This window comes from Pezoporus occidentalis, unplaced genomic scaffold (genome assembly GCF_034315485.1).
Source record: "Pezoporus occidentalis ecotype Australia unplaced genomic scaffold, CSIRO_AGI_Poc_V1 ctg87, whole genome shotgun sequence".
Classification (NCBI taxonomy): domain Eukaryota; kingdom Metazoa; phylum Chordata; class Aves; order Psittaciformes; family Psittacidae; genus Pezoporus; species Pezoporus occidentalis.
The window spans coordinates 3,267,722-3,276,568 of NW_026916231.1; positions in this window are offsets into that span (position 1 = coordinate 3,267,722).

The following is an 8,847-nucleotide window of genomic DNA, read 5'->3' on the forward strand; positions in this document are numbered from 1 at the left end:
TGAAATAAGTGTAAAAATTAAATTCACTTTAATCGCTTTTCTATTTTTTTTACATTTTATGCAGCTTGTCCATAGAAAATAAATGGGTCGGATTCTTTTTTTATTGACAGTGAGCACTACAGAGGTGTAATATATGTCATTTATTGGAAATCTAGTGGGATCACCTAAATTTGTACCATCACCACCTGCAGGTATTATTAAATACCAGACTCAAAGCTGTAAAATATTTCATAGCACATTAGCATGTTCTCTGTTTCTTATAAGTATATCATACATATAATAAATAAGCATTAGTGTTTTGTGCAGAAAGTAACCTCCACAGTGGCCTGGGATCATTGAATGCTGTAGCAGTCCCTTCTGTAGTTACCCATGTGTATGGGTATAGATGTAATTACCAGATAAAAGCATGCCAGAAAGTGGCAATATGATGAGCTGAGGAGTTTGTGATAGTCTCCCAAGACCTGATGAGCTCCAGAGGCCAGCAGTCCTGCTGGATCCAGAAGAGCAGGGAAATTTGGCAATCGAACGGTCAGCACGTATAGGCAAGGAGTTGCACAATTTGGACATTGTGATGGGAGGTCATGCTGCTGTTTGCAAAGAGAATACAGGGGTTTATTTTCATGTCTGGTGGGACGAGAGACTCTTGGGGCACTTTCTGAAGGCCTGCTCAGAAGCCACTGGTGCATCAGGATGAGCTGCTGTCTCTACAGCTGGGGTTCATGTCCCACTTACAATCAGGTAATTGAAAGCCCCCCAGTATGCATGAGGAGTAAGTGAATGCACTGTATAGACAGATATTTCTGATGAATAATAACAGCTTGATTCTATTAACAGGTATAGCTTAATTAATAAAAGGTGTTTTAATAGATGGTGGTTGTTACCTGTGCTTCTCCCTTGCTCAATATCCTGTCAGGTAGAAGGAAATTTAGAGCTAGTATATGTAGTGGAAGGCAATACGGAATAAAGGTTGGATTTAATTAGGATAAGGATACTAAAATTCATAGTTTTTTCTCAAGAGTTACCCAGAAATCCTTCTCACAAAAGCTAAAACTGATTCTGCTTTCATTTCTTGGTCATTTCTGGTGACCAAGATTTCACTTTATGCATCCTCCTATGATATGTAGTGCTTTATTCCAAAAAACCTCCATAATTTAGATAAGTAAAATTCAGGATGTTCATGAACCTTCTTATTTTGATACGCTTAAAAAAAACCCTCTAATACTTTTTAAAGTGTTTTTAACCTTTCTAAAAATGGGATTTACTTGGCAGGGTTGAAGATAGAACAGAAAGGAGAACAGAGATTGCTTACTTGTTACTTGAAGCAATTAACATAACAGTAAGGGTAAATAAACTGTTTTGTGTAATCTGGACATGACCCAGAAATATTATATCCTGGATGAACAGGAATTAATTAAATCATTATATCAAATCAAGAATAACTATCTATGATTACCAATGTTTTAAAAATTTGTCACGTGAGAAAGAATGCAATTTTACCCTGACAGTCTGTGTCTGAGGTTAGGGGTTAAAAATAAGCAATTTGTTTAAGCCAACAGAATGATATACTAGTGCCTCCATCTAAATCTAATTATGGATAATTTGAGAAACTATAAAAAGTTTTTACTGATGAAATATAGTAAAGGAATAAAATAAATGCAAAAATCTAAACTTTATTCAAACTTTTTATCTGAGATTTTGAAAAGTGATTAGAGTTTTTGTTTTTTTGTTCTCTTGTCTTGGTATAATCAGGATTCATCCCCCAAATAAACTTGATTTAGAAAACATTTCAATAATAACAATCTGATCCAATACCTCTCCAAATTAGTGGAAAGATAACCCTAGTTTACTTCTGCTGCTGAGTGTATCCTCGGTTATGGGAAGAAGAAGATGGCAAAAGCTCTGAAATCTTCGTGATACTGCATTGTAACTCAGGTTTTCAGAGGTCTGGTGTGTGACAGATTGGTGCCACGCTTGTATTTCTGGGTCTGGACCATAAATGTTTTCCTGCAACTTGTAGAGTCTTGGAGGCCAACTGTAAATTCAGTGTCCTAAGAAAGTACCTGAAATCGTGTGTGAGTGAAGGTAAGGACATGCATACAACAACAGTTCTTTAAAGTTTCTGAAGTGCGAGCACGTTTAGGAGCCTGTTCCATCTGACTAGAGTTATTGTCTAGATTACTAGTAGCTACATCAACAGCATAATTCTTCTGTTTCTTATACCAGAGTAACAAAAAATTGCATGAAATGTGTGCCCATCACTATTGCTTAGAATTAGGAAATGGCATTTATTAAGATACCTATTGATGGTGCTCAATTCATGAAGGCAGGATGGTGCTTGGATGATGGTGTTTGTCTTTCCGAGTAACTGATGAAGCCCTGCTCTCCTAGAGATGGCTGAGCACCTGACTGAGCATGGGAAGAGGTGAATGAATTCTTTGCTTTGCTTTGCTTGTGCATGTTGCTTTTGCTTTACCTGTTAAAATGTCTTTATTTCAACCAACAACTTTTCTCCCTTTTACCCTTATGATTCTCTCCCCATCCCATGGGGAGGGGAGTGAGTGAGCAGCTGTGAGGGGCTTAGTTGCCCTCTGGGGTTAAACCATGACAACAGTTTGAAATTAATAAGGAAGACAAGATGAGAGAGAGAAAAGTGCTTTCTTTTATGTCACCTTTGTGAACCTGATAGGACTACATACCACATAAATGGTGCAGTAGTCATAGCTTTGCATTAGTTTGGTTCCTTTTAGCTTTCTACTAATGGAAACCATAAAAATTATCATGCTTTGTCTTATGAACTTATCTAATTTCTGGTAGCAGGGAAAGCTGAGAGAAGAGTGTAGGATCATAATAAATACTATCATTTAAGTAATCATTTCCTTGCATATCTTTCCGTATTTCAGTAATCAGTAGCTAAGGCCCTCTTACTGTGAGTTTCAAGCAGACTCTCACATTTAATTTGTAAGTAAGATCCTGCTATATTTAGATAAGAACAATTAAAGCATTTATTACATGCAGTGAAAACCACTTTTGATGAATAGTCCCAGGACTTAAGGCTTCTTTTTGACATTTATCTCCAAGAGTTTGTAAAGATTTGTCCTACATGTAACTGGACAGATTCTCTTTTCCTTCCTGCCTGCTGAAAGAAGGACGTTTTCTCTTTCTCTGCATTACGGCCTTCTACATAGTTGCAGAGTGTTTTATCTCTTTTTCTTTGCTTTTAAGGGTAACAACCAAAGATGGCAAAACTGCAATAATAATTTTCCTGTCGTCTTTCACCTCCATTTTTTCCTCAGCTTGCTTATTCCTGTGATTTTACATTGAGACTCAATGGGTGTCTGTAACTTTTACTTTTTGTGTTTATTGTCTCTTCTGAGGGAAGTACTGAAGAAGGGCAAGAGCAGAATTCTCTTCTACTTACGAATCAAGGATGAAAGCAACCTGCCCTCTTGATTTTCCTGCCAAATGGGAGTCAGAAGATTGAAATACTGTTTACTAACCACAGGAATTATTATTTTGCCAACAAGCTTGTCTAAATTCAATGGAGAAAAACAGTGTAAAATGAAGCTTAAAATGTTTGTTTTGTCTTTGGAGGGGAGGTAAAAGCTGCATAATTTTTCATTATAACCATTTGTTCCCCCAGAGGTAAGGTTAGGTCAGCATTTGCAGTTTAAACTCCTGTTTTCAGAGGTTAACAACTCAGCTGTAAGGCTTCAGTCTCAGTTTAACATTTGGCAGAGTTGCTGCCTTGAAATAATATCACTAGTACATAAATATAATACCTTTTCCCAAAGGGTCTCAGAACACTCTAACAGTGTGTAATGGCTTGTTTCATCCATTGTCAAAATGCAGCCACTTTTGAGGTAGAATATAGTCTCAGTATATAGAGTTCTATAGGTACTGAAGGAATGATCATGCTGTACTGAAACTACAAGAGAAATTCACATATTCACATATCTACAAAAAATTAGAACATTTTAGGTTTCCTCATATTTTAAATGAGTAACATTTTCCCTTTCTCTAAGCATTCTTTTGTAGTCACAGTTTTTAACTTTGCCAGAGGATTCATGAGGAACAGTGCCCAACAGACAATACAGACATTGGCATTCCATTCTGGGAAGGGGAGAATCTGGGTTTATGGGTGTACCTTGTCCAAAGACTGGAGTTTGGCACTGGCTTGCTCTGCTGCTGTACTATGGATGTAGCCCTGGGGATCTCATGTGCTGAGCTTCCAGACCTCAGTGAAACCTAAGCAAGATCAAAGGACCACGTCACTGCATCTAGGGCAGTTCTGAGGAAAACGTAGGAAGTGTTTAGTTTAAGCAGGGAAGCCCTGGAGACTCTCAGAGTTCTTCAGCTCCTTAGAGTGTGGACAAGACTCCTGCATTAGGTACTTAAACTCATCCTAAGTCTTGCTTTAGGCCTGTAAGTCTAAAGGGATTTAATATGGGGATATAGCATATCTGAACATACTTTAAGAGTGGTGGCAAATGAGCTCTGAATTAAAGCAGTACCTCAGCATTAACTATGTGTTAAATCTGCTTGCTACTACTAATCAATTTATACAGTTGTTCCAACAGACTCCAAGTGTGAGCAGAATGATTTTGATTCTGGCCATAAGATACTGTTTACAGCTACCCAGAGGCTGTGTTTCTGATCTTGTTTTTAGTGGAATAAATGCCAAACAATGTAATATGAAAATTAAACCAATAACAACATTAAAATACCCAGGATATTTCTCTGCTGTTTAGCCTAGTTTATAGATACCTCAGATCCAAAACAAAGCTAATGCCTTGATGGTACTCTTTGAGAAAACAGTAAGGTAACAAACATAGGTCTATCCACTTAAAAATACCATTGTTACAGTCAATTCAAGGGAGATTGCACACTTCATAGCCCTAAAGCTCTTGCTTTTGAGTGACGGGTAAATCAGGTCTGGCTCTTCTCTTACAGCTTAATCTCTCTTAGCTGGAGAAAAATGTAAAAGAGCCATAGATCAAAAAGAGCTCTAGCTGGCAAGGAGGAAAGACAGGGAAAAAGATGACATACATTTTAAAGTTACTAATGATTTTGGATATTTCGATTTTGGGGGTCCTGACAGCTTAATGGATCTTGGTAACCATAGTGCAGTTCCTCAGCATATTTTTTGAAACCCCATAGACACTCTTATAAAAAACACTAAATCTAGACTCCAGCAGTCAGGATCCAAACAGAGAAAATTTCGGTGGAAGGTGAAATATTGCAGTGCTCCCAAGCTTTTAGAAAGACGTTAGTAGCAGCTGAGTTTTCTAGAGCTCTTGCAACAAAATATTTTCCCTTCTATTTTTCCTTTTTTTCTTCAATCCACTTCCAAGCCCTCTAATCCCCTTTACTTGAAGTTCATAGTCCCTGAGAGCATTCGGTGTAGTTTGGCTGCTCATGCTGTCAAGTGCAGTATGGATGGGACACAGGTTTCATTCTCCCATGAAGCTCCTGTCCATGTCCTCTTGAAGCCATTCCATTATTTTTTTCATGCCAATTGCATACCCCAGCCCATGTGGCTTCCTGGTCTCCTGGGATTTCTACCAGGCCAGGCCACACCTCCAATGCTTGCTTTTTTTTTCTGGCAGCTAAGATGGCGCCCCAGCAGCCTTGCCCTCAAGGGATGAAACACCAGAAGGGGCTCACCCTCCAGTTCATCATAGGGAGTCTTGTTTCCACCCTGCCTGCTCAGGGTCAGACTAGTAGGCCCTTGCATTTTCCTGAAGTACAGCTCCTCTTGACTTCCACATTGTGGCCATCACCCTGGCCCATGACCCCACAGTCCTCTCTCCTAGCCTGGCATCAGCCAGCACTCAATACTCCGTCCATCAGCAGGACTAAGGGAACATCACCTGTGTGCCTGCTACTGAGATCACTGCAGAGCAGTGTACACTTTCCCAGATTTAGATTCCCCTGATACTGCACACGGTAAGGTAGGTATAAAGGATAAAATGATTTTGAAAACAAAGCCATTTTATCCTTCCCTTTGCCTAATTAAAAAATACCCCTCTTCTCCACCACTAAACTTATTTACTGGACTACATTCCCAGGGATAGTAGAGGATTTACACAGCATTTGCTTGTGTTTCATAAATAGAAACAAACTGATTTCCCTGATTTCCCCTCTTCCTCCCCCCAGTTTAACTTCTGCAAGGACATGGAGTATGATAGGAAATTGTAGAACATTCACGTTTCAAATTTTCCTATTTCCCACCCACAAAAAAAAAAAATCTGATTTTCTAGAAATATTCAAACAAGTGTAAGACTTGTTCTGGGGATTTTGTAAATCCTGCCTTCAAAGAGCTCTCAAAAGTCTAGTGCAATGGCTTGGGAGGATGTAGTGGCTTTACTTTAAAGTTGCAAACTTTGTAAGCATTTGAATTCTTGTCAGCCCTATGGTGATCCTGCAGGAAAATTTGGAGGGCTCCAGCCCTTACTCGCTTATGCATCAGTGAAATACTTGATGAATGAGGTCTTGATATAAGAGATAAGTTTTGATAAACTTTTTCATTAAGAAACTGCTTCAGCAAAAAGTATATAAATAGATTTGATGCTGAATTAACAGTAATTTTCTAAAATTGTGATTATCATCAATGCACAGTGGATAGAGACTCCAGGGCTTTCTCCCCTACACGCCTTGCATTTGTTTCTTTGGGGCTTTTTTATGCCTAAACAGAGTGATTCATTGCCTAAATCTAGGTGGAACCACCTTTCACAGATTACAAAGCATATGAACACTATGATTATTTTATTTGCTGGAACAGGGACATCCACTCATTCTGTCCTTAATATGCCCTTCTATTACCAACAATTACATATGTCTCTGGAAACTGTTTGATTCCATATGGAATACAGTGACTGGGCATAATGAGGTGCTTTATGAACACAACTTAACGTTAACTTTGAATTTCCTGGCTTTTGTTGATTTTTGCCACAACCATAACATTTTTCAAGCATAGAATCATTACATTAAAAAAATAAATCTGTATTTTAACAAAGATTTATTATACCCCAGTGAGATAAAACTTGTTTTCACTTTTCAGTAATACCATGATTTATTTCCTTGCAGCTGAGCAGTAAAAAAAAAAAAATAAAAAATAGGAGAGATAGATCTGAATGAAAAATAACACTTTCTAACAAAAAAAAATATAAATGTGGATCTTTACAGGAACTTAAAAGAAACCTCCATTAGCCTCAGGAATGAATATATCAAGTCTCTTATTCTGACAGGTCTGTGATACACTTTGCTTATTCTTAAGTACAATGTGATACAAAAGCATTTACCTGAGTTGCTGTTTTTACAGTTGCTGTTTTTACAGTTTCCTGGAAGACTGAGGATCTGACATCCCCTTGTATTCGGTGGCTGGGCAGACTTAGAATCACTGACACTAAGTGGTCTGCTACCATGAACTCCTTGAAGTTAATTATATCACTTTTTTGTTATTTCTGGCCAAAGCTACCAAAATGGCAAGAGTTTGGTGAAGCATATGTACCCTGAGCACCTCTGGTGGCACATGGCTTGTAAGGCTCTCTAACAGATACATATAGCATATATGTTTATATATATATATGTTTCAACATTCTCCTTCCACTGGGTCCCAGATGCTCTATTTAAATATAGCTAGAGGTAGATCAGAGCTGGGACAAATCACTCACTAGAGAGAGAGGGGCATCATTTGCAAGTACTAAAAAGAAAAGAGAATAGAAACGAAAGATACTACTTGGTACATGTTAGCTCCCCTATCAATCTAGATGAAGTAGTTATAAGTATGTAAACCCACACATGTCCATTCAGTCCTAGGGGCTGAGTGTCAGTTTGCATCTGATAGCCCTTCTGAGCCTTTTGGATAGCGATGTTGTTCTCTTGCTTATTCTTCTAGTTTCCCCATTTCATCTTCAGCAGGAAACCTGGCAGAGCAGTCACCTTTATCCACCTGGAAAGAGACTGTGATTTATCCCTTTATTGATTAACTATTTTAAGACCTGTCCCACTCCTTAACTCACTGGTGAGGCTTTATACCTCTCATGCAAACAACCTATTCAGCTTTCCCATTTGGAAATCATTGCTCTGTGTTCATTGATTGTCATACCATATTGCTGCATGCTGACTCCCTTTTTCTCCTCTAAGTACACTTGCAAGACAGAGGAGACTGATATTAAAATCTTCCTTTCCCCTCACTTACTTCAGTTCAAAGTCCAGTGTCTAGTTCTGTATATTAATAGCAGGGAACTTGCCCCCTCTCCCCTTTAGTTTCTTTCTTTGTAGTTTTTTTGGGGAAGTCTGTTCTGCTAGTGGCTTGTTTGGACTGTTCTAGACCACCAATTCTCATTTTGAGACTGAAAATGTTATGCTTTCAGGACTCCCACCTCTTGGGATCATGATCTCAAATTTGTTAACTACTTTTCTAGTGTACTGCCAATGAGGTTCCCTTTTCAGACTGTCATACCTGCTGCCTTTGTACTGGTACCTATTCATAACATGATAGGACTCTATGGGCTTAGATCATCTCCCACAGTAAATATCTGAACTTTATGACTTCCCTCACCAATTTTCTCATCATTTAAATAGTACTATAGGTAGTCTCAATGGCTCAGTACCCTGTCAGTCACAACTGACAGGGAGATGACAATGAAATGGATTGAGGCACAATGAGGACAATATTGGCCCAAACATTTCCCTATATGTTAGTAACTTGCCTTCTGATTTTTCATGTACGTGATACAAGATCATATGTTCACACACGATATAGAATACCTCAGATGCAAGACACTTACTCACCCAGACCCAATAAATTACAAGAGATTCTGTCTAAACATCTCTGCAGAATCA